This window comes from Dryobates pubescens, chromosome 10 (assembly GCF_014839835.1).
Source record: "Dryobates pubescens isolate bDryPub1 chromosome 10, bDryPub1.pri, whole genome shotgun sequence".
Taxonomy (NCBI): domain Eukaryota; kingdom Metazoa; phylum Chordata; class Aves; order Piciformes; family Picidae; genus Dryobates; species Dryobates pubescens.
In genome coordinates this window covers 20,104,334-20,132,040 of record NC_071621.1, presented here as the reverse complement: position 1 = coordinate 20,132,040, position 27,707 = coordinate 20,104,334, and positions in this window count along the sequence as shown.

The following is a 27,707-nucleotide window of genomic DNA, read 5'->3' as shown; positions in this document are numbered from 1 at the left end:
ACATAGAAACATAGAATGATACAATTATTTCATTTGGAAAAGAACTGCAAGATCAGTGAGTCCAACTGTCAACCTAAGACCACCATGTTCAGAAGTGACATGGTGGAGATCCTTTTCATGCAGTGTTGCAGTCACCTTTGGGGGCTGTGTCAGGGACTAGGGTGATAGGTGTTAGGGTCTCAGAAAATGAAGCTCCTTTATTTCTTTCCCTTTTAGGGTGTTTGCTCTGAGAGAAGCCTGGTAACATCTATAGATATGTATCTATGCAAGGGTAACCAGGAGCTGGATTCAGGAAGTCGTGGATCAAAAGGCAGAACAAATGGAAGAAGAGGAAGAAGAAGAAGAGCTTGACCCTCGTGATCCCTCAGCTTTATACTGAATATGTTGTATACAGAATGGGATATCTCACTGGTCAGTTTAGGGTCACATGAACAGTCGTCTTCTCCCTGTAGCTGCAGCTTTCGACTTTCTGCACCTCCAATATAGTACCCAAGATTTAGCAGTGACCTTGGTTATGCCCAGGGCTTGGTACTAATTACAAACGTTGAGCAGTATCACTACTAGAAATGGACAGAAAGAATGCAAAAATAAGTTCATAACTATAAAATGAGAAAAAAACTGATCAGTGCTGTGAGCAAGGCTCAGGGTTAGGGCCACATGAAATGAGTTGGAGCTTGGGATGGTGTCACAAAAGAAATAAGTCTCATTTTGAAAGCTCATTACATACAAGACTTATTGCTAGTTAAATACTAACAGGTAATTGATTAATTATTAATATGCTATACATAGTTATTGCACTTCTTGGAGCAAATGGTAGAAACTCAATCACAACATCATTAAAAATGGTTGTGGATAAAATGGAGGGAAATGCCAAGTGATGAACAAAAGTGGTAAGTAATCTAAAAAATGTACAGAAAAAGCTGGAGAAAATGTTCAGTCCAGGAAGAGAAGACTGAGGCAGGATACTATAATTGTGTTAAGATATTTGAGACTGTTAGAACAGTAATCAGCTGTTCTCAATGTCAGTGGTCAACAGGGCAAGAGGAAATTTGCCTGGTTTATAAGAGAGATATTTAAATTAGATATTACAAAACCTTCTCAGCTGTCAAGATACTTGAACACTGGATTTGGTTATCTCTATAGGTTATGGAATTCCTGGTACTGAAGATTTTGAAGAACAGATCATGTTAGAGAAGTATGTGTCAAAAGTAGCCCAGAAAGTACGTTCGACCTTGTAGCAGAACTAGAGAATGAAATCAAGGACATTTTGAGTCGTCTGTCTAGCTTTTTGTTTCAGTGCAGTCCATGATTTATTTCAGGGATTAAGGAAATAAGAAATCTGCAAGTACTGTCAGCTACATACCTGTCATTCCATCAAGTCACTCACTGCTGTGTATCTGTGTTCTGTGTCACTAATATGACTGGGTTTTATTCTGGATTGTTTTGCAGTGTTTTTCCAGCTGCACATCCTGATTCCAAGTCCTTGATACATAGTCACCTGCAGCTTTTAAGGACCACTGGTTAATTGATTTAAGCCTGCTTCCATGTTTAACTGGTCACTGCCTTTAATTGTTTGCCCAGTTGCAGAAGTACAATTTATTCAGATATAATTTAGAATGGATATAGGACCCATAGCATATATTATTTTTATATACAGTACCCTAGTATATACATTTATCATTCATTTGCTCTCTCTAATGAAATGTGGATTTAATAACATCAGAACTCATGTTGAATTTCTGAACTCTCAATTTTCAGGTGAGCTTATACTTAGCTGACTACTGAGGAATGAACAATACATTCTTATTCACCCTTGATGGTTTTTTGTGTAGGGCAGAACCTTGTTTTCAGGTGTTTGGAATTATATTTATGGTGAGAGTATTCTCTGAAGCTACTTAAGTAGCAGCCCAGCTACAGCAGAAAAAACCCTGAGATTTAGAAGACTCTCATTTAGAAAAAAAATAAAAGAAAAATCTTGAAGGAGAAACAATGGCAGAGGATCAGTGATGGAAGAACATTGACTGCTCTCATTTGTAAAAGAAGTACTTCTGATGTTGATGCAGAGTGAGTGGTGAAGATAAGTACTTTGGGAATGGAGCATTAAAGAGAGCTCTACTTCGAATAACTAGAAAAATCAGGCTGCAGTCTTTTGATATGAGTAAGTACCTTGCTGATTATGGACATTTTAACAGATATGCTCTATGATAGGCATGAGGTAATACTAATTTTGTTTTGACAGATTATTCCAGGGGGCTAGGGATTATAGGTTATTCAAGTTTTCTTTTGCATTTCCTTAGAAATCCATTATTTTATAGAAATCTGCTATGCTCCTAAATCATTATCTCAGAAACCCTTAAATGATCATTGGAATATGAATGAATGTATGAAATTTTACTGTCATATTATGAGGTAAACTTCAACATTTTTATCCCTTGCTTCTCTTCAGTCAATAAGCAACATTCCCAGTGCTCTGCAGACCACTGCACTTCACCTCAGGATGAATGTCCAACACAACATAGCTCTGCCCCTGTAATTTGCTTTATACCTACATGGATGAGATATGCAGTCTCAGGCAAAACAGGGCTACTGTTGCCTACCTGCATATTCTAGAGGTATCTTTCTGCTACACCATTTTGTATCTTCTCCACAAAAAAATAATTTGTATTGTCTTACATCCTGCAGTTAATGACTCACAAAACTTTGAGAATTCCTTCTTTAAAGAGGACTGATCTTCATCTGACCTGGCTAGCAGAAGCTGGGCCAACATTGGGTTGCTAGGCATCATATTAGATGGGAACACATATCTATAATGTTGTGAAATGTGGTGTGTAATTTATACTTCCCTGCATGTGTTCACAGTTGCTTAAATCATAGTTTATACAAATTATGAAAAATATAAAGGAACTATTGAATAAGAACGTTGGCCAAATGATGTTGCTGTTGTGCAAATACTTGCCAGCAGATCTGGACAGTTCCTTTGAAACCGAAGTAAAAAAGAAAGCAATTGTTTGTTTTTTAGCAAGCAAATAATAATTCCTTAATCCAACACTGTATTTAAGCATGGGCTTAATTTACATTGAAAATCATATTATTTTAATTTGGAAAAGGGGAGAGTAATCCACATATCTACAGACTCAATATAGGAAGTCACAGGTGTTTATGTAAAGACAAATGTCTTTATTTTCAGACAAACAAGTTTTAAAACTTCCTTTAATTGAATGTAAAATGAATTGTGAGATGTGAGTGTGAACGTGAAAATCTTGATACAGTATCAATACCCAAATCACAGCAATAAAAATGTAAAACAATGTCTATGAAGTTTTATCAGTAAAGGAGCACTAAGACCTTTTGAACTTCTGCCTAAAATTCCCAGTGAGATAGCTATAATTCAACACTTCTCTGCTTTATAAACACTGGAAAAGCAAATAAACTTTCCCAGCCTGTTTCCCAGAGTCACCAAGAGAAAAAGTGTTTAAAGCAATGCCAAAAAATATAACAAGATATGTGGGTACATCTGTTTTTTCTGGATGAATAGTAAGAAAGAGTGGTCATTCAAGGTGTGGGAGCAAACTGAGGTAAAAAACATTGAAGACAACAAGAAATGTTGAGAATGAACTGGAAGACTTGTTCTGCTTAAAGATCTGCGTCTGCTCAATTTCACTGACAATAATGTACTCATTATTCCAGTCAAGTTTGCTGAATAGTGATTGAAAAGAAATTATATCAGGGATGATAGTAATTGATAATGTCCTGACTCTAACCGTGACTGCAGTTTAACAAAAATGCGTCAAAATCTTGTATAACAGAAGAGAAAAATGAGTCCTTTGCTGTTGCTTATTGCCTGTCTACAGCCTTCCTGCTATACCCTTTTCTTTTGGGGTTTCAAGATTCCAGGTTTAGTAAAAACACAGCAAAACACCACAGATATAATTTGGATAGCTACAAACTGTCACTCTGTTTACACCTCGTATGTCTTTACATCTACCCTTATCTGCCTGTGGTATCTACTCACATACATGTTCTCTCTAACGAAGGCTGCTCAGCTTGCATACTCACTGTTGATTGTGCAGTGTCTTGACAACAAGATATCAACTGACATCATCTGGAGATGTGTCCTGGTTTGAGTCAGAATAGAATTGATTTTGTTCAGTGATTTTACTTTTCAGCTCAGACTCTTCTAAATAACTGTACTTTCTGGAGTTATCTCCATGCTAATTTTCACCTGGCCTCATTCAATTTCATTATGTTGATCTCAGATTAGTCCTCTAATTTATTGACTACTTTCTTAATGCTGCTTCTGACCATTGAAATGCATGTTGTACTCCTCATCTTTCTGTCATCCACACATTTTTGTGGGACTACCTTCTTATTCCATCATCACCATATTCAAACTTTCTTTTGATTATTAGTGGGAAAACACATCTTGTAGGATCTCCTAGTTTGTCTGGGCCTTCTGTTTTGAAAGCAAATTCTTGATAAAAACATTTCAATAATAATTTCTAGATTTGCATATGAAAACTGTGCCACCAGCTTTACTGACTTCAGGGTGTACCGTATTTGCTATTTCTAACCTACCCACTGGGTCTTGCTATCTCACTGAAAGAGGGAGCTAGAGTGATATGACTGCTATTGATCTCCATTCGTTACTGTATTATCCTTCAAACATTTACAGTCTGAGAGGTTTAGGAATTTGTTCCTGTAGCTTTCCAGGTAACAAGCTTAGGCTAGCTAGTTCATAGATACCCTTTGCAAAGGTTGATGACCCGTTTGGATTTGGTCATCTGGTGAGAAAAGTAAGCAAAGTTGGTGCAGATGACACCAAGCTGGACTTTTCAGAGTGGTCTGGACAGGCTGTATCAATGGACTGAGGCCAGTCATATTGGCTTCAACAAGGAGAGGTGCTATATCCTGCACTTGGACTGCAACGATCCCGTGCAATGCTATAGGCTTGGGGTTGAGTAGCTGGCTCTCAGGGTGGAGGTGGGATGTTGATTGACAGCTGGCTAAACATGCATCAGCAGTGTACCCAGGTGGCCAAGAAGACAAACAGCATCCTGGCTTGCATCAAGGATATTGTGGCCAAGAAAGTGATTGTCTCACTGTACTCAACACTGGTGAGGCTGCACCTTGAATACTATGTTCATTTTTGCATGCCACAGTATAAGTGAGACATTAAGATGCTGGAGCAGGTCCAGAGAAGGGCAACAAAGATGGTGAAGGGTCTTGAGAATGAGTCTCATGAGGAGTGTCTGAGAGAGCTGGGGTTGTTTACTCTAAAGAAAAGGAAACTGAGAGAAAACCTTACCACTCTCTACAACTACCTGAAAGGAGATTGTGGAGAGATGGGTGCTGGTCTCTTCTCACAAGTCACAACTGATAGGACAAGAGGAAATGATATCAACTTATGCCAGGTGATCTTTAGGCAAGACAGTAGGAAAAATTCTATACCAAAAGGGTAATCAAAGACTAGGACAGGCTACCCAGGGAAGTGGTTGAATTTCCATCCCTGGATGTATTCAAAAGATGTTTAGATATGGTGCTCAAGGGTATAGTGTATTAGTGTCCCTGGCAGTTAGATAATGGTTGGCCTAGATGATCTTAAATGTCTTTTACAACCATAGTGAGTCACACCTCTGGGTTTAGCTCCAAAAAAAGAATGGCAATGCTATCATTTGGATTTCTGACAAAACTTAGTGTTTTGGATGGAGGAACTATAGTAATATTACAGTCATGCTATTGCTTTCCTGTGCTGATAGTCATTGAAAATAGTATTGTTCCATGTTGGCACAGAAAAATAGAAGTAATCTCGATTAACGTTAGCATTCCAGGAGCTATATTTATATTTCTATTAATATTTACAGTTGGTTGTGCTAGCAGTATGAAGAATTTCTGCAGGCAGAGGCTAGAGAGAAAGCTAATAACTTCTTGACCCCAAGTGAAATAGAGCAAGAGATCTACAAGAGGTATGATGAGATCACTCCTTTGGCAGTGAAGTAGGTCATATTCAGAAGACAGGTGCTCCCAAATTTTGTGTGAGTCACTTTTAACAGTCCTGCAAACTGACTATCTGTAAGTGTCTGAATATTTCCATTCTTCTCTCCACTCTCCCTATGTAAATGAAAAGGACTGGAATTCCCTTTCTTACAGAGTTTATCCCTAAATAACTTACTATAGAGAGCTATATGCTTTCTGATTATATTTATGCCATGTTTTATACAAAAGAGCCCTGATACTAAAGACACTCTACACTGAAAAAATATAAAAATAATTACGTGAATGTCAGTACTGAGCCAAAGGGGAGGGAATTGTTTCTCTTCAAATAAAATGTATACCAAATCCAGACTAGGCTAGCTGGAGCATGTAGAGAACTAAATTGTCTGAAGCGTGCCAAGCATGATTATACTGTTGAAGTATATAGAGGGAGTATGCATGTGAAAAACAAATATAAAGAGATGTGGGAGCAGTGTGAGAAAACAGGACACAAAGAGGACAGATAAGGCCAGTGGGCTAGCAAGAAAGAGACAGGTACTAGATGTTCATTTAGGCAGCTGAATAGAGCCCCAAATTTGTCTTGTCTATAATGACAGCAAGGTCAACAATCTGAGCAGAAACCAAAAAAGCTGTGTAAGAGGTGCTGAGCAATGCAGATCTGGTCTGCAGGGATGGCTTCCAAAGGTACTCAGTCTTGTCATAGCAAGTAGGGGACAAATAATTCAGGCAATAGACAGCAGCAGTACTTGGAGCTACAAAACAAAATAAATACAGGAAGAAGAAATGATGCTACTTCATGAATTAGGAGAGGGTTAATACAAGGGTGTCTGACAGCAGTGCCATACTTTGGTGTGTACACCTGTGTACAGACAAGTGAACACACCAGGATGTCTGTCCTCCCAATCCACATGATAGGCCAGAACAAAAGAGTTAATGCTCTCCTTGAATGAAATACGCAGCACAGGTGCTCACACACTGAGATCACAAGAGACACCAGACAGGAGGGAGTGTGAATAAATTAAATTGCTGTAAATTATGTCAAGCAAAAACAAAGGAAGAGAAACCCCACAACTATATGCATTAGCAAAGCTTTCCTCCCCAGGTTTCAGGCTGAGTGAAATCTAGAAACTCTCAGGAGACACAGTTAGGACTTTGGGCTTAATTTTTTATTCCTGGACATAGAGAGGATGTTTGCTTTCATTTGCCTCAACCCAGGGCCCCATGTTATTCTAAATTTAGCCAACCTATTGCCAATTTGCAGAGCAAATACTACACATTTATCTGAATTGCCAGCAAATGAAGTATTAATTTATACTAAAATCTGTAGAAGACTAAGACAACAACGCCTACTGTGACATAATTGTGTCTAAAGAAGTACATAACAAATGACCTTGATAAATAGAACCACATTATGAGGTGTTAGCTGGAATCTGGATATTGAAGTGCTATCAAGAACAACACAGTGTATAGGCTGTCAAGCCTGGCAAAGTTATGAGAGAGAACTTTGTAGAAATAAAGCCTTATAAAGAAGCTAAGTGGAACAATTAAACTAATCTGAGTTAAATCAAAAAAGAGATTGATTTACCAGAAGAACACATATTCATAGAATCCTTTAGGTTTTAAAAGACTTTCTAGATCATGGAGTCCAGCTGTTAGACTAGCACTACCAAGTCCACCTCTAAATCATGACCCAAAGACTACACATGTAGTCCCTCAAGAGATGGCAACTCAACCTATTCCCTGGGCAGCCTCTTCCAGTGCTTGACAATCCTTTCAGTGAAGACATTGTTCCTAATACCCAATTTAATCTTCCTCTGGCACAACTTGAAATCTTTTCCTCTTGTTCTATAACTTGTTACTCAGGAGAACAGTGCCCAGCTCCTTATAATCTTCTTTCAGGCAGTTACAGGGAGTCTTAAGGTCTCCTCTTAGCATCCTTTTCTCCAGGCTAAACAACCTCAGTTCCCGAAACTGCTCCCCATAAAGCTTTTACTCTAGACCTTTACCAGCTTTGTTCCTATCCTTTGAACATGCTTCAGCATCTCTGTATACTGGAGGGGCCCAAAACACAGCACAATATTTGAGTATGACCTCCTCAGAGCCAAGTACAGAGGAACAATAACTTCTGTAGTCCTGCTGGCCACACTAGTTCTGATATAAAAGGTAAAAATAAATAAAAACATCTTGTATAGTTAGTGTATTTTCATAGGAAAGTTATTTCCATGACATCACTGTGTTCAGTATTTAGTAAGACTGAAAACAAAAACCACCACAGGATGAAGAGCATCTGTCTTGCACTGAAGACAATTTGAGAAAGGACAAGAGATCCAGCTAACATTAACTAGTGGAGGTTGAATAGACTTTTTGGAGAGGAAAGTATGGTATTAATTATTTTCTAAATTTTTATGTAAAATCCCTGCTCACTGAGAGGTAGAAAATATGAGAATAAAGGCTGATATGATTTGGTATTCCATTTCTCTATGCCTGCTAGTTCTGATAATTCAGGACAATCTGTTTTGAACTTACCTAATTCATAGATGGTTACTGCCTAATAATTGAAGAAATTTTAGAACTACCTAACAAAAAAATGCTGATCACTACATCTCTGGGTTAAATTTATGTTTAGGTACTCATTATATGTGATTGTATAATGTGTATGCATTATACCCCCAAATTTACTGAGATGTACTGGAATCATTCTTTGTCACAAAACACTTCACACACCAGAACTGCTGCTCGTCTAACATGCTAAGCATGCAGTTTATGCAAAAGGAGATTTTAGTAATGTGTTTTTCTGCTGGAAACAAAACAGGGTTTTGAGATGCTTTTGACAAAATAATGGCTTTTGAGATAAATGTATTTTATAAAATTAAGGTTTTACTGTACTTGTCTAGAATCAGTGGGAATTGTGAAGATTTAATTGGGATTAGTGATGCTTTATCTCACAGAAATCCATTAAGCCTTGTTTGAAGCAAAAAATTCATGAATTCTTAGAGGTAAAATTGTATATGTGGTTTTCCTATATGTTCTCCCTTAATCTAAGTTATATTAGTCCCAGTATCCTTAAACTAAGCAATGTCCTTTATATTTTATTACTGTATGTGCTACCATTCTTTCACTGAGCCTCAACATGGCTTGCAAATCATGAAAATAATATTATCTTCATTTTTCAGAAGGGAAATTTTCATGAAGGAATTATACAAGTGGTTTGTTGAATATGACACTGGAAGGCCAAGACAGGGTCAAAGATCAGCCCTGAACTTTCTGCTGCGTAAGATCAGAGCATGCAGCAAATCCAGGAAAATGTGACCATTAGTGACTGAAGGAATGATGTGAAATTTTTAAGGCAATGATGTAGCAGACCAGCATGCTGCTTCAGATTTTGAACTTAATTCTATCTTTTTGCAAGTGGATGTCTCAACTTAGAAACATGGAAAACAAATTCCCCTGGAAGGATGAAAATCAGATTGGGTATACGAGCTGAATAGTTGTTTAACTTATAGGTGTGTATACTCTGCTTAAATCTCACTTCTCTCATCCATGATGACTATCATTCTCTTGGTCTTGGCTGTAAGAAACAGTATCTTCCCCCCCCCACACACCACATATCCATTGCTCTCTGCTTTTATTGTTTATTAGCCTGAGGAATGGAATAGTTATCCACCAGCAAAATTTAAATGATCAAGAGGCAGCTGAGTAAAACCTTGCTGAGATGAACAGTGAAGTTCAAACCTTTAGGAGCTATACTTCTTGCTTTTAATGAGCTTGCATAGTTGTGCCTAGTTTGAATGAGTCATGGTTGAGTTTTTGCACATCTGTGGCAACTGAAGACTAATTGTCATAAGTTTTTAGGATAAAAGTAAATAATTAGATCACCTGGTCTGACTGATCCGCCTGCTACTATAAGTCAGCTTTAAAACTCCCCTGATCCATTATGTGGCTACACCAGTCCTCCTAGATTATCAGAGTAACTAATGTCGGGAGTATAACCTTGACCTACAAAGTGGATACAGGCAATAAAGCTATAGGCAGCCTGATTTATGTGAAAAAGAAACAATTTACATTGTTTCTTGTCTTATCACAATCATAGTTGAATATGAATCAAAACTACCTAAGCCTTCTCTCCTAAAAAACCTTCTATGAAAATTAACAAGACTGTCAAATTTACAGCAGTGTCAGTTCCACAGTGCATATTCAATGATTCATTTTATTAAATGGTTGTGAATGTTTATGTAGCTCCACCCTGGAATGACAATTCTTTTTGTGTGTCACTTGTTTCTTTTCAAAATGCAATCAGAGAAAACACTATGCCTGGGCTGATGGCTTTTACCCTTCCTATCATACTCTTCTCATTAGTACAGTTCCAAAGAAGTCCAACATCTAACCTGACCCAGCTGAAGACAAGCTTTGTAGAGATACTCTTCCTCCTCCTGTTAGGGTTGATTATACAGCTAAACCCACAGTGTTTATAAACCAGAAAGGGACAGGAGAGGCCATTTGAGACTATAATCAGCTTGTTATGGCACTAATTTTTGATGTTTAAATACCAGTTTAGTTTCCTTGCTCCTGGGGCTGGTTTTGTACTTTTTATCTAACAAAAATGAGCAATGATCCTAGCTGCAATTTCTGCCACACGCTTGGCCTGCACAGAGCATAGACAGCACTTGATTTCTCATAGAGCACAGCAGCATCAACCTACATTTCTGTATCCTACTGGTGCTTTGTTCAGTGTCACATGTCTGCCCACTCATGCCTACATGCACACGCCATTTGGATCTAAATACTTTTAGACCTAGCGTAGGATCTCGACCTGAAGGAACACTATGAAGCTCCAAGCCTTTGCCTGGCATAGATAGAACACAGTCAGCCTAGAAACTGAAACACCACATTTTTATAAAGTTTGATCTTCTTCTAGGGTTCTCATGACTATCTGGACAGGCTTGCTTTTAGACAGCTATAGAATCAGATAAGAATCATGTTTCCACGTTGATGAAGAAACTACCAGCAGCCTTCACCACCACCTTCCCTCTGGAGACTGCTGCTCGCTCAGGTTTAGTGGTACCTTGTGCATGAGGTCACTCTGAATCATTTCTATTTGAATGAGGTGGGCAGTTCAAACAGCTGATCTTTGCTAAGTGCCTGCAATTTGATGTGAAAGATCTAATGAATAGCACTGAAGAAACAGTAGCTGAGAGCAGGGGCTACCAACAAATATCTGAGACAGTGTAGATGAAGAAAAATGGTTATTTATTTAGCTCAGTCAGCCAGAAATGGGCATAATTAAATACTATTGCCCCATCCCTGGAGATTTTTAAGGCCAGGCTGGATGTGGCTGTGAGAAACCTCATCTAGTGTGAAGTGTCCCTGCCCATGGCAGGGGGGTTAGAACTAGATGATCCTTGAGGTCCCTTCCAACCATAACAGTTCTATGATTCTATAAATCTGAAGTGTCCTGTTACCAAATTCGTGGTTTCTTACCTTTCCAGGACAAGGCAGCCCTCAGGAGCACAGTTCAATAAGTACATCTTTGGAGAGTTAAGGCATGCAGCCAAAATGCATCTCATATTTTGTCACTGTCACCATTGCCATTGAAGCAGTCTAGTTTAATGTAGCCTTCTTTCTGATTTATTAAAATACAGGGGGGGTGTAGAAACAACACACAAAAAAAACCCCCAACCAAACAAAAACCCCAAAACTGAACAGTCTGAAAATGAACAAAGGAAATTTGAGAATTTCATGTTCCAGATGAAAAAGGAACGAGAACTACATTAATTTGAACTTGCTCTTTAAGCAAATAGAAACAAGATTTGAGGATACTGGTAATTCAAAGCACAAGAGGATTAGACCTAGTGAAGGAACTAGAATTAAATCATAGTCATCATTCAAAATAAGGCATGGAGGGAGGTTTAAATGTACAGTTAATTATCCAATCTTCACGGATTATATAGTAAAATTAACAGGCAATCTTGTTCAAAGGCTGTGTTTTAAGTTAAAAGAGTAAGTTATTTTTTAAGAAGTGATAAACAGATTACAGTTCTACTGACAGAGAAAATTATAACATGCAACATGTTTGCTCTTTACTAGTCCCTTTTAATGCAGCAGAGGGATGGGAACCTGCCCACACATGAATGAGCTGTGTTCTGGAAGGAAAAACAGCCACAAGAGGAAGCTCTTCACTGACTTGCCCCTTGGTAAGCAGCCTGGGGCTGCTCCAGGATACTGCTCAGAGCATCTTGAGTTGTTATCCCCCTCTGAATTGTCCCTTGGAGAAACTTCTCCCATGGTTACAGAAGGAGCCTTAAGAGATTAAACCCTCACAGGTAAGTATAGACTTCATCAGCAACCTTTGTTATTTCCTTGTTCTTCCTCACTACTGATTGAGTCTTACTGTCTAGTGTGTTCAATCACATTCACACATTTCCCTCTGCTTTTAGAGATACAGGTATCTCACAAGAGTTGTAATGTATTACACATTTGATAAAAGAAACACTCATATCTTGTGAGCTCTGTTGTAGAGAGTCATTTCATTCAGTGTGTTAAATAAGGAAAACCCACAACAGGCTACAAATATCCTTTGATAGCCATCTAAACTGCTCCTGGCATAACACTAGTTTCCCTTCTTTTTTCTTCTTGGATGAGACTCCAATTTCAGAGCAGATGAGAACAGAAAGCTCTGTAATTGAACTCCCAATCCCACCTTGCTCAAGAAAGATATTAAGTGAGCCACAATTACTGACCAACTTATTTTTCCTGTAGTCCTTGAACTTTAATGAACTAGAAAGAAGAGTAAGAAAAGAGAGGAGTCAGGAAAATAAGGTCATCTACCTTTTTTGCTTTCTCCTGCTTTAAATTTTGTTACTAAAAGAAAAATGTTTCCATCAGTACAAAATGACAGTAAGCTGTTTGAACACTGAGTAATCAAAACTATGGAGCATGATACATCCTGAACTCTAATAAAGAAATTTGATTCTTCTTTTTCTTCATATGGCATGTTCCTTCACCTCCCATTTATCTCTCTTCCTGTACTCTGCTCCACCTTCAGGAGTTTCCTTTAAATGAAGAGGCAGAATATTTCAGAAGCAGAGGTTACATTCCATTATTTATCTGAGTCCAAGAGCTTGACATTCTCTCTTGAAAATGAGTTATAAAACACTCACTGAGCTGGGCATGCATCTGAAACCAAATTGAACATTCCAGAAGGTTTTTCTTTGATGACATCAATTATTTCTTGCATTTCATTATGTCTTTGTTGCCCTTCACTTCCATAATTCCCATTGACATCAGCAAATAAGGTTTAAATCAAAATGTATTTGCCTAAATAGATATTTTCTATCTGAATTAACTTGTGACAAGCTTAATTAAATCATATGGACAACATGAATTTGTATACCAATTAGCTTTCAAAGAGTACCTGCTTATGTCCAAAAAAAGTTAAGTAGTAGAGCTTTGAGGTGTCAAAATATCTGGTCAACATATGATTTGCAGCATCATTAGCTATCTGCATATTCACACAGCTTTTTGTTTCTTTTCTTCCCTGCATTATCAGTAATGCAGTACCACTCAGAGGATGTCAGAAAAGACAGAAAATGGGCTTAATTTTCTGCTGCCTTGAAGAAACTGTAATTCTGTATTTCTTATGCTGGTGCCTCCAGCATAAGAAGGACATTGAACTGTTAGAATGGGCCTAGAGGAGGGCTACAAATATGATCAGAGAGCTGAGCACCTCCCCTATGAGGATAGGCTACAAGAGCTTGGGCTGTTCAGCCTGCAGAATGCTCTGCGGACACCTTATAGCAGCCTCACAGTACCTGAAAGAGGCCTTCAAGAAATCTGGGAAGGGACATTTGTCAAGGCCTTGTTGCAATAGGACAAGAGAGAATGGCTTGAAGCTTGAAGAGGGTGGGTTTAGACTGGATATTAGGAATTCTTTACTGTAAAGGCGGTAAGACATTGGAACAGCCCCAGGAAGCTCTTGAATGCCCCCTTCCTGGAGTTGTTCAAGGCCAGAATGGATGAGGTCTTCAGCAACGTGGTCTAGTGGAAGCTGTCCCTGCCCATGACAAAGGGGTTGGAACAAGATGGTCTTTAAGGTCTCTTCCAACCCCAACCATTCTATGAACCTATGTATGGATCGATGAACATAGAACACCACATGTAGTATTTCTACTACACATTGATTTAGGCAAGAAATGGCCACAGCCTCTATTAGCAGGGGGGAAAAAAAGAAAAGTTAAAAAAAAAAATTGACAGTTTAATAATATTCATTTGGCATGACCTTTGTGTTTGAAAGCCAGACAAAGAACAGGGTGGAGGGAAGGAATTAAGCTAGCAGGAAGGGTACAGTTTCTTTTTAACCAAATGTGGAGTGCTAGCTATGGTATAATTTCCAGGAATTTGTAAAGCATTTGAGCATAGGCTATTCTTCATATTTCCTGATGCCTTGAAGAGTATCCTGGGCCTGTTATGGATGAGGCATTATTCTGAGCGAGACAAAGAGTTGGTTATGACTTGTCTAAAGCAGAAAATGATCAAATACAACAATACAAAGATCCACAGCAGAGATGGTTTTTAAATGTACATACCTGGTGCCTATTCAGTGTTTTGGATTCATGCAACAGAATGCTGTAATAATATGTCCTTTCTAGTAATTCACTTTTTCTGCTGAGTGTTGCCAACATTCTCATCAAACCTTATTTCTTTTCTCTTCACTATTCTGTAACTAGATAACATTTGAAATGCCACTTCCCCCCCCCCCCCCCTTTTTTTTCTTACAGTGTATGCTTTTAATTGATTTTTTTCTTTTGTTTGTAAGGAAAATGTCTAGACAGGTCTATATGTCTGTGAGTTATTCATATAAAAACCTATTATTTAGAGAATAGGCCTGTAACGTCAAAGGATTTTAAGAATTGTGTCTGTTCATACACTGATGCTGAGGCTGTGAGTAGGTCAAGCTGAAGAGAAAAAAGTAAAAAGAAAAGGTCAGAATACAAGTTAATTTTGCCACAAGCTTTTCCATGATATGACAGATACTATTCAAAAAGGAAAAGAAATTCTTTACTTGCAATATAGAACATTTCTTGAAGATCTTCCAAAGAATTCCCATTTCAAAATACTTTCTGTTCCCCTGGTGGAAAGGATAGTGTTTATGAGTTAAAGAATAGAACATTTTTTTTTGTGACTATAATAGGAATGTCTCTGGGTGATCAGCTGTAATCTTTACACAGTCATTCTGTACTCTAATTATTGATTTATCATGTGCCTGGAAAAAAAGAGTAAAGAGAAAACTGATGTGAAGATAACACATTCTGTAAACAGGAACCTATGCAATAGTTTTTAATCCCATTTACATTAATTTAAACCAGACTTAGTCCTCTAACTTCAGAGTAGTATTACAAATTCATTGTCGTGTAGCTCACCATCCAGCCTGAAGCTTTTATAAATATATAGGTTCTATCCACGTGATATGATAAACAGAAGTTTCTGATATTCAGGGGACTTGAGAGTTAACAGCCTAGAGCAAAGTCAGTAAGGCATAGATCAGAAAGGTAATGTGTTTTGACTTATGGAAATAACAAAAGCACACATGCTGGAAGGGATTCCAGGGAGTGAACGTGCTCTGCCCCTGTTAATTTTTCATGGTACTTTGTGGTGGTGAATGGTGCCACATCCAGCGGGCAGCCAGTCACTAGTGGTGTCCCCCCAGGGATCAGTGTTGAGCCCCATCCTGTTCAATATCTGTATTGATGATCTGGACAAGGGGATTGAGTCCATCATTAGTAAATCTGCAGAGTCACCATCACTGGAGGTGAGGTGATAAGTGAGGATGAGTGACTTGGTGCCATGGTTTGATTAGATGGTGTTGGGTGATAGGTTGAACTTGATGATCTCAAAGGTCTTTTCCAACCTGGTTAATTCTATTCTAATCTATTCTACACATGCATCTCACTGGGTGAGCATTGTTTGTGCACGTAGAAATGGCACTTCAGCCTGGAAGCCTTTCTAAGCCTTCACTTTTCTTTAAATTCAAAAGCTCTATTCATTGGAGTTGAGAACAGCGCATTACACAATCTCTGTGGCCAGTCTGTGTGTGTTACTGATGAAGAAATCCCTCCCCAGTCACTCTCTGCCATTGCAGATAGACTGCAGTGTTTGGAAGATGAGTGCTTGGATGCTGAGAGATGCTTTTAAACTGTTCAGGCAATTGCTCCTTTACCTTGAGAGGTAGCAAAGGGCACTATCTCAGATACATAGACAGCACTGTGTATTTGCTGTTCACTCATCCAGGTTTCCAGAAAGAGACTTCTATGACCACATGGAGACATTTATTACATTTAGGACCTGACATAAACTTTAGTTAGATCCTCTCTGGTCAGGGTACAGAACCAGAACTTTTAGGATGTTAGGATACCAAACCCAGCAGCCTGACAGAAGTGATGTTGTTGCTGTTCCATGTGCCCAGGTTCAGCTAGTAGCAAGGCTGAGCATGTGTTATTATGTATTGGATTTGGCTGAGCTGGAGTTAATTCTCCCCAGGGCATCTTTCTAATGCCATGATTTGCAGTGCTGTATGTGGGTGTTGATAACACAGCAGTGTTTTGACTACTGCTGAACTGACTGCACAGGCTGTACATTTCCATCGTTTTCCCACCCCAAGAGTACATTGAGGGGTGGGCAAGATCTTAGGCAGGCCAGCTGACTCTAATTGACCAAAGGGGTATTCCATGCCATATGACATCAACCCAGATGTATAAGCTGAGTGAAAGAAGGAAGTGGGGGGACATTCATTGATTGCATCTGTCCTCTGAAGCAAGCGCTACACATATTAGAGCCCTGCTTCCCAAGAGTGACCAAAACATCCTCTGGCTTGACGGGAGTGTTTGCTTTTGCTTCCATGTACAGCCTTTGCTATTGCTTTGTATTATTAAAATTGCTTCTACCTTACTACTGGACTTCTGCTATATTTTCCCCACCCCCTGCCCATCTAAGAAGGGGAGTGATAGAGCAGCTTTGGTGGGCATTTGAACCCCAGCCAGGGCCAAACCGCCATATACCAATAGCTGTGTGTGCACATATGCAGACAATACATGTGCTTACATTCATGGGAAGTCACATAATTCAGAACCCACACAACACAAACAGCACCAACATCTTGCTTCCCTCAGCCAACACTCACACCCTAGTGTCTCCAGAAGCCAGGCCCTTCTCTGGTTCCTCCAGTCCCGTTTGACTCTCCTATTCACTTATGACTGCCTCAGTATCTGTCTTTCAAGCCTCCTTTTCTACTCTAAAGCAGGTCTGCCTTGGTGTTCGCTAGTGCCTATGCACACTGACACACATGATGTGCGTTCACTCTGTTCTCCCCAGGTGTTTACAATACAGGCATGTAGACCCCCACATATGACTTCTTTTCCCCTCCAGTTGCTGTCTCTCAGACCTCCATACACAAACACAGAACCCCCTTGACAAGAAAAACTAGTTAGAAAATGAGTTAAAAATTGGGAAACAGGATACATAGTGGTAATCAGACAAGATCAGCTGGACAATCTGTTTACATATGACTCACATTTTATTCTGGTAGCTCCCCAAATCACTTTGATCCTTGTTTCCTCACCTTTTGTTCTTCCCCTAAATATCCCATACTAAGTCTTGTACAATTCCAAGATGTTTTTCCTTTACACTCCATGATGCATCCCAGACACATATAAGGACTAATCCCTCTCAGTCTGTAAGGTGATTGAGAATGCACCTCCTGTTGACTCTGACCAGTGTCATCTGGACCACTGGGCTGTTGGCCTCCTTGTCACAACCCTGGCATAAGCCAGGCCAGTATGCTTCATTTTCTCTGATTAGGTTTTTGGACTGTTCTGCCTGACAGCATTCCTGTGTATTCCTTTATGTTCAGGCAGAGAAACCTTCTGACACATAGTGTAAAATCCATTTCAAACTCAATGTGAATATCTCAAAAATGTCGAATGAATGATACCATAAAATTTCCCATTCTTCCCACTGGCTACCTATGTATCCTGTTAATGTCAGACTTGGTGGTTACATTAAATACGGGGGACCATCTTTAGCAGGGAAGGGCATGAACATTTTCTCTTCACATTAATCTAGATCCTTCTTCCCTAAGACATAAATTCAATTTTATTATCTTAAGACAACCCATGCTTGCTCAAAGACAGTCTACTTTCATATGTCTATCCCATACGTTCTTGCAGACTCAGTACAGTTAGTTGCACCACCTTAGGTTTCCTTACATATCAGAAAGGGTTTCAGCACTTAAAACATTGTGAAGAACTCCACATTACCATAGGCAATTCTAATCAATGCAAACTAGCTGAATAAAGACAGCAGGAAAGAAGAATTATGAATGCTGCTGTATTTGTACAGACAAGGCTCTATTATTCTGTATTGCTGATTTATATTAATCAGCTTAAATGCAATCTAAAAATGTGTAGTAAATACATAATTAGAACATTTCAGCTATATAAATCCATCTAAATATCGCAGAATGCATGGGTTGAGGCTGAACTTGCCACTAAACAAACAACAGATGCTCTTTATTTACACCTCTCCCTTCCCAAAGGGGAATAGAAAGGACTTAAAGGAGAGAGACTTATGGATTGGAAAAGAAAACTACAACAGCTTTAATGAAACAGTAAAATAAAACATGCACAAACATGTGCAAAACTAATATCTAATTCAATCTCTTGAGGGCAACCATGTCACTCACCACTGATACTGCAGGGCAGGCACTAGGGAAGTCCCAGACTGGACCCAGTGGCAGACAGAAATTGAATTCAGGAACTGGATTCAGCAATGCATGGATTGAGACTGAAGGCAGAAGAATGAACAGTGTCCTCCATGTCCTCTAGTATCCTACAGATGCTGGCCATTGAAGAAGAAGGCTTTATCCTTGTGATCTGATGCTGAGTATGACATACATGGAATGGATGTTAGGTTTGGGTGATCTGTCACATCTGCTCCTCTCTGCAAGGGCAATGTTTTAATTTCCTTATGATCCTTTCATTTATGTCATCCCAACAAGATTAAACAGTGACCTTGATCTCCATAGCAGCAAGTATAAGCAAGTGCCTTTCTGCATACCATTCCTTAGTAATAACTGTAAACATCACACATTATGCTTTCTAGAAGCAGATACTATAAAAATACGTCACTAACTTCAGGAAGTGCAGCCACTTAGAAGAGACTTAGTTATGAACAGAATTAGTTATGTTCTAGCTCAAACTAGGGCATTTTGTTGCAGACAATAGTATTTTTTCAACAGAATTGTAGGAAGTATTCCTAATGGACATTTTGGCAAATAAAATTCCCACCAGGATTTTAAAAGAACATTCTTTGTTTAATCTTTCCAGATGTAGATGAACATAGATGATTACAAAGATTATAATTTATAAACATCAGGGAATATTTTAAGAAGAACAATGTATTCTTCTAAGGATTGATTGTCATGCAATTATGCTCAGAAAGCAGGAGAGCTTCCTGTTACCCAACAATCTATAGTGCATAGAACGTGAGGCAAGTCAATGAATGCAATCTGCATCATCATATGCCAACAACAAGAAGTTTGAAGGCAGAAGTTTCTTTAATGAAAGATGAGGTCAGTTTCAGAAAAATCATTACTTTGTCACCAAAACTCAAGAATTGTCTGTTAGTTGTCTAATTTCAGCTAACTCTGACCCAGGGAAAACAAGATCTGAATGTGGATACCTGAAGAAGAAAAAAATATGTAATTGTATTTGGCATGCTTTTACAAAGAATGAGTTTTCATTTATACCAGTACAGGTACAAGAAAAATAAGGCTACTTATTTTGGTGGCACTGGAATTGGTGAGAGCTTATCTGAATAGTCCTGAAGACTGCAATGACCATGATAGTTAAGCAATGTGGATGTTGATGGGTTTCAGCATTCAAGATCATTTTCTGAGCCTCTTTCACTTCCCAGTACAGTGCTTCTGAATGGTGTAATACAAAACTCCAGCTACTATCTGCGTTGTTACTTTGATCTTTCCTTTCTAAACAACCCGTTGACATGGCTGAGGCTGGTAATTTACATGGTTACCTCCTACTCACTAATTAGAATAGCATCCAACATAGAACTCAGGGAGTTCTTCTCCTTGTTTTGTGCATCTCCAAGACAGAGCCACTAGGAGATGGTGAGAAAGTGGGGACTGTACTGAATAAAGCAAAATAATTGGAACTTAAGAAGACAGGAAATAGTATTTCAGCTCTTAATTATACGATGACACCAAAACAGTCCAGATCAGATGGAATCCTCCTCCTGCTAGAGAGAAAACACCTTTTAGAAGAAGCTAATCAAAGAAAGGCATAATTTTCAGTCTCACAAATGCTGAAGCCCTGTCCCATCCATTCTGAGAGAAGGGCAAGAAAAACAGTTCTCAGGCAAGGAACAAAGAACAGACGATGTCTTCCTAGTAAGAAAGAGGTTTCTAGACACTTCATTGTTGGACAGTTTCCAAATGTCTTAAATGAATTAGATGGCAAAACTTCCCTCGATTTCAATGGCAACAAGAACAGTGAATGACAAATGGAAGGGCAGCTAAGTCCAGAAAGGATGTTATATCATGTCTTGCTGTACAGAAACACATTGGCATCTGCCATCCTGCCTGGTTTTGAGTCTTAAAACTGTGTTTTAAAATGGAGATTTAACTGAAAATGCAGTTACAGTATTGGATAAAAATTAAAGCAACTTTGTTGTTCTCTTCAATTTCATGTGATTTGTGCATACTTATACTCACACACACACACAGGACAGCACCGTTCTCCAGTTGCTGGTGCTTAAACCTCCCATATACAAACACGTATGAACAAAGATCTTATTGTCTTCGCTAGGCAGCCCTGAATCACACCACCTAACTGATTCCCATTTGGGGATGTTGTATCTGGTTCTCCATCTGTAATCTTTGGTAAGAGAGTAGACTAAAGCACTTTTTATGACAGAAAGCTATGTTAAAAATCATTCCTGAATCACAGTCTCCATGGTTTTGAAAAGAAGAACATTATGCAGAAGAGGAGGAAATAAGATCTTCTGACAGCCTTCTTTGAGTTTTTGCCTTTTTCTTGCATGTTATATGATTCCTTTACATCACAGGAGACCATAAAGATATCCAACATTTCTTTTTGCTGTTGATGTCATGTTCAAAGGGGTTATTTTGATTGAATCTTAATACCAGTGAGGATAGTGATGTAAGATAGAGACTTAAGATTCAAAACCAAAGCTGAAACCAGCAAAATAGCAGCCAGCTTGGAAGAAATACAAGTTAATTTATCTAGGAGAAAATGGCACCAGATACAGCTTCACTGGGAGTGCAGCCTCAGGAAAAGAAGAGTAAAGGATTTGAGCTTTAAATGTCTTAATGTCTTAGAGATTGGCTCTGACCAGCACAAGTGACAATTGTATTTGTTCCATGTCTTTGTGCAGCGTAGTATGGGCAGGGTCTTAAAAGATCCCATTGTCCCAGGAAATTAGAGATAAACTTAAAAACTGTTTTAATTTATGCTGACTTCAAGATGGTCTAACAGGATTTTTTGTCCAGGATGAATAAAACAACAAAGATTTTTTTTCCCATTCCTTTTATAATTTTTTTTGTTTGTTTGGTTGGTTGGTTGGTTGGTTTGTTTGCATTTTTATTTGTTGTTGGTTGGTTTTCTGGTTTTTGGTTGGTTGGTTGGTTGGGTTTTCTTCTATATATGTATCCTGCTCACCAGTTACAGGAGCTGGCCTATCCAGACTACAGTGAATAAACTCTTCCTGAGTTTATTCACTGAGATGCATACATTATCAATATCTGCAGCTACAATTTCACAGCTATGTTAAACTATTTAGAAATCCCAAATATTGAGCATTCATGTTGTGTGAAGGAAAAAGTGAGCAATCAATTTTTCCAGGATCTTTTGAGACAGACCAGTGAGGCATGCTTTAAAAAGTCAAGCATCTAGAGGTTACTAGGTTAAGTATCTTCATATGACAGACAGTGTGTTGGCCAATAACTGACTTTTGGAATACTTATTGATTTCTTTCTTGGACTGTTATATAGTGTATTCTTGATTACATATATAAAGTCTTCACAGAACTAGTTACATGGTTAAACAGGTTGCTTAAAAAAAAAAATCTGTGAGAGACCAGCTTCACCTACTTACAAAATAATTGCTGTTCACCTGGACCTCAGTCCCGTCAGTGGACAAATTCCAAAGCTGCATCAGTGTAACCATATGTTCCTTGTTGCCTTCAGATGAATAGCCTTAGTGTGGCTCCATAAAATTCACTTGCCTGATCAAGAGAAGGTAACAGTGGGATAAATCTGAATCTTGTTTACAGAATCCAAGTCTATGAAAAGTGTATAGCATGACATTTAAAAAAACCCAAATTGTTACAGTTAGATATATGTGAGAAGAATTTGATGTATGCTATTTGAACATATCCATCACTATTTGAACATATCCATCACTGCAGGCTGGTTCTGGTCCTTATTCAGTTGTCTGTTTCATTGTTTGAAAATTGTGCTTACAAAGGAGTAGGTACTGTGGACTATTTCCTAAATTATTCTTTGGTGATGTTTCTACGTTCATCTACGTTTCTTGAGTTAGAATATACTATATCATTATATTTCTAAACTTGCAAATCACTAAATGCTCAGAAAAACTCTTGTTGCAATTATATTTAACAAGAGTTCTCGACTCCTCAAGACATTGCATAGACTCAGCTGTTTGGGGCCATAAAACATTCAGATCATGTATTTACATTTCACTTGAAATATTTGAGGGAAACATTGTGTGCCAATTCACCCACACTAGAGGTACTTCCTAGTTCTAAACCTGCATGTACATCCCAGCTCCCTTCCATCTCCATAGCAAGATGAGATTGATGCACAGTAGTGTACTTCCCGAGGCATCAGACAAGCCAACTAAGCAAATTATTTGGGTGCTGGAGAGCCAGGACCCTTAAGTATCTCATATAAGAAGGCAACAGTCAGCAGTGGTATTTGATAGCTGCTTATATTACACAGGATTCATACAGAATGTTTTTTGCTTTTTTTTCTGTTTTTGGTTTTTTGACACCAGTGGATTAAAAAATGGTCACAATATGAATGAAATTGCTAGGAAAAAAATATGACTCCAGCCCTGAGCAAAAGGAAAGAATTTTATTCTTACAGTATGGGACACTGTAAGACCTAACTTGCAAGCACTTATTTTTTTTTTTTTGCCACTGTGAAGTCTAAAACCCTGCTTCAGGTAAATGGATTCCTCTTATAGTGACAGAAAGGAGTTAGTGACTCAGACTGGGACTTTCAAAATCGATTGCGCTAAATTACTTAAGATCATGGGGAGAAGGGCAGAGGAAAAAAGGGTGAATCTCACTCAGCACCCTGAGAATGTGATTTATTCTACTAAGGTTTAACAACCCAAGACTTTTTCTTGAAAACACATATCCTTGCCTTTTCTTTCTTCAAAAATGAAATATAGATCACTGTTCAAGCACAGGAGATAATGGGCAGGCCTTGCTGGAGGAGTGATCAGTATGCACACTAGTCTAACAACTGCACTGAGACACCACTCAAAGTAGTCCTCAGAGACAGCTGTGATTGATAGACAAGTTGTCTATTGAAGATTGTGCTAACTCAATTGGAAGGGTGGAACAACATGCATGGTCTGTCTGAAAAGAAGTGTATGCACTGAACAGAGGGTGAATCAAGGTGAAATGAGAACATCCATAATGGGAAGTAAAAGCAGTGTGAAATGTTGCTTTGACCAGAAACAGTGCAACTTAGGTTTTGAACAAGGAGACATGGCAAAGTTTTGTCATTGGAACGGATGTGCTACCACCACTTTGATGGACAAAGTATTTTTGCTTTGGCTGTGCCTCAGAAATCCAGGATATGACTTTGCCAGCAAACTGAACACACAGCTTTGTTTTATGAGACATAGTGTTGGACCTTCCAGACAGCTGGTAAACTGCCATGAAGATTACACTGCCAACACTGCACATCTACTAACCACAGACAACAAGAGCTGGAGAGAACACTTCTGTAAAATACCTTGACAGTATGCAAGACTGAGTTAATTTGCCTGTTTTGCCCCAGTAAAGATTTAGCCTACAAGAATAGATTGAAAAGTCCTCCACACAAGTTTCTTGTGTGGTCAGTCTGTACACTGATGGTTAGAGTATACTTGTGGCAGATATGAACTTTGATGCCTTTCAGATGTATCCTCTACTGTATGTGAGAGCGCTCCAACATTCTGCCTGTTTAAGAAGGCCTACACTGTTGCATAATAGAGGGCCACTCCTTGAGTGTTGTGTTCAGTTTTGGGCACCTCAGTACAAGAGAGATGTCAAGGGGCTGGTGCGAGTGCAGAAGAGGCCAACAAAGCTGGTGAAGGGCTGGAGAATAAATCTTATGAAGGGCAGCTGAAGGATCTGGAGCTGTTCAGTTTGAAAAAGAGGAGGCTGAGGGGAGACCTCATTGCTGTCTACAACTACCTGAAAGGATGTTGTGGAGACTTTGCTGCTGGTCTCTTCTCATAAGTAATTAGAACAAAAGGGAATGGCCTGAAGTTGTGACTGGGCAGGTTTAGACTGGGCATTAGGAAACATTTTTTCCTGGAAGGAGTGGTCAGACATTGGAATGGACTATCTAGGGAGGTAGTTGGATCACCAACCCTGGATGTATTTGAAGGTTGTTTGGATGTGGTTCTTGGGGATATGGTTTAAGGGTGAACCTTGTAGAGTAGGGATTGACTTGGTGATCCTGAGGGTCTTTTCCAGCCTGAACGTTTCTGTGATTCTGTGATTCTGTGAAAGAGTGTGCTGAAACATTGACCATCTGCCTGGCTTAATTCCTGTCTCTGTTTTTAACTTCTTCATCTAGCTCTCCATGAGAAGTTTGCTGTAAAATATCTTGTCTTCAGCAGCATGGATACACCATACGCCTCTCCACCTGGCTCCCTCCTATTCTGTATTGCACAATGAGCCTAAGAGGACACAAGCCCAACAGTGTCTTCTGTGTCTATGGAGAAATTGATCAGCTGTAGCTTAGGAAGCTACAAGTAAAAGTCTGCATACTTTTCATAGGCTGTCTTTACAGTCAGTGGAGAAATAAATTCCTCTAGGGATGACACAATTCATGCCAGGATTGGTATCTACACTGTCAGCTCCTGTTTCGCTCCCAGATCCTGCAATCTTGACTATCCAGATCACATAGTTTTCTTTGAGGACCAGCCAGCTGCCTCAGAGGTGTGTACTGGGTGGTTTTGGCAGGGTGATCCTTCCTAGACAGGCTGTATGGCATGCTGCATCTGAGGTACTCCCATATCAACACTCTAGCAGGCCTTGCACACTTACATGGCTCAGTTGTCCTACACCATACTGCTTTGCACATAGCATATTCAACAAGCTTTACACGATGAAACAAACTAATTATTTTGGCCGCTTCAAACTGAATCCAAGCCCTCAGAACTTTGTTTTACAGGGAACTACAATAGGTCTAGAGAAAATCTGGCCAAACCTAGATATGGGCATTTTTCATGGGAGGGTGACAGTGATGTAACATCACTGCATCAACCACATTTGTTTTGGGGTTCTCTCCCTAGCATGACAACAGTGGTGGTGCAAAGCATCCTAAGGATCACCCTCTTGAGTACCCAATCAAGCATTCTATATAAGGGGAATCTAGAGTGATATGTTTAGATTCAAAGTTCTAACTTTTAAATCAATACAGATGAGCTTTGCAAAGTGATTTGTCAGGACAAGAGTGTTAAAGGGCCTTAGGAGGAGATAATTTCCAACATAATAAACAAACACATTAATCCTTATCAAGCACCACAACATTTCTACCCATAATGCCCATGCATTATTTACTATATTAAGAAAGGTTCTCTGCTGAAGAGTGCAACATATTAAAATTGCTCTGAAAAACTTGTTAATATTTATTACACTTGTGACACTATGAGACTTTGAATGAGTGCTTTGACAGCTACAGTTGATGAGAATAGATTTAGAAGCCATTTAAGATTTGATAGGACAAAATAAGTCCTTTCATTCATCACCTAGTATTGACTAATAAAGAAGATACAATACTTGATGCATCCATATTCAATGAAAAGCCCAGGCTGCAAGCATACTCTCAAGTCCTAAATCATAATACGCTTACAGAATATGAAGGAAATAGATCATATGATGACATATTCATGTCTTCATTTCAATGGCTGGACACACCAACTCTGATTCAATTACAGACAAACATCTGCCCTTGTGGTCCCATCACATATCTGCTCCCTGATGGACAAATTGCTTCTCAACTCTTTTTAAAAAGGATCAGATATTATATGATGCAAGAGTAAATATGAGTTTAAGAGAGTGGGATTTATTAGCACTGGGGATGTGTCTAATCTAACTACCATTGCCTGAGCCCTGGTTATGTGGCATATCTTGGCATGTAGATTACAGACTCTATAATTTACTGCATTAGAATAGAATAGAATAGAATAGAATAGAATAGAATAGACCAAGTTGGAAGAGACCTTCAAGATCATCGTGTCCAACCCATCACCCAACACCATCTAATCAACTAAACCAAGGCACCAAGTACCTCATCAAGTCTCTTTCTAAACACCTCCAGTAATGACGACTCCACCACTTCCCCAGGCAGCCCATTCCAATGGGCAATCACTCTTTCTATGAAGAATTTTTTCCTAACATCCAGTCTAAACCTCCCCTGGCACAGCTTGAGACTGTGTCCTCTTGTTCTGGTGCTGGTTGCCTGGGAGAAGAGACCAACCCCCACCTGGCTACAACCTCCCTTCAGGTAGTTGTAGAGAGCAATAAGGTCTCCCCTCAGCCTCCTCTTCTCCAGGATAAGCAACCCCAGCTGCCTCATCCTCTCCTCGTAGGGCTTGTGCTCCAAACCCCTCCCCAACTTTGTTGCTCTCCTCTGGACATATTCCAGCAAGTCCACATCTTTCCTAAACTGAGGGGCCCAGAACTGGACACAGTACTCAAGGTGTGGCCCCTAACCAGTGCTGAGTACAGGGGCAGAATGACCTTCCTGCTCCTGCTGGCCACACTGTTCCTGATACAGGCCAGGATGCCATTTGCCCTCTTGGCCACCTGGGCACACTGCAGGGTCATGTTCCATCTACTATCAACCAGTACCCTCAGGTCCCTTTCTGCCTGGCTGCTCTCCAGCCACTCTGACCCCAGCCTGTAGCACTGCATGGGGTTGTTGTGGTCCCATGGAATTTATCCAATCTGTACACTCTTTTTTTTTTTTCACTTCCTCAAAACAGTGGCTTTAGAAATTATACAAATTCCAGGGGGTTTTGTATGTAGTCTGAATGATGCAGTTTGGTTTGCAGTGTTTGCAAATGAACCAGTTCCTTCAGGCTCATGATTGGATTTGTCTTACAAGAACACACTGCACCATTACCTGAACATTACTGTCATCTCTGGGTGATAAATATTTCCTGCACATTCAGAATTCAGACTGAATTAGAAAATCTCCAGGATTACGTGGCATTGTGAATAGGCTTTAATAATAATTTTGTATTCCAGGGAAAGAGCAAATCTCCTCCACACAGTGAGATGTTGTTTGACTCTTGGAGCTTTTAGGAGGAAAAGGCTAGGTTCTGTTGGAAAATTGAGAGCATTTGATTTTAGGCAGAAAGGTTTTACAGAACTGC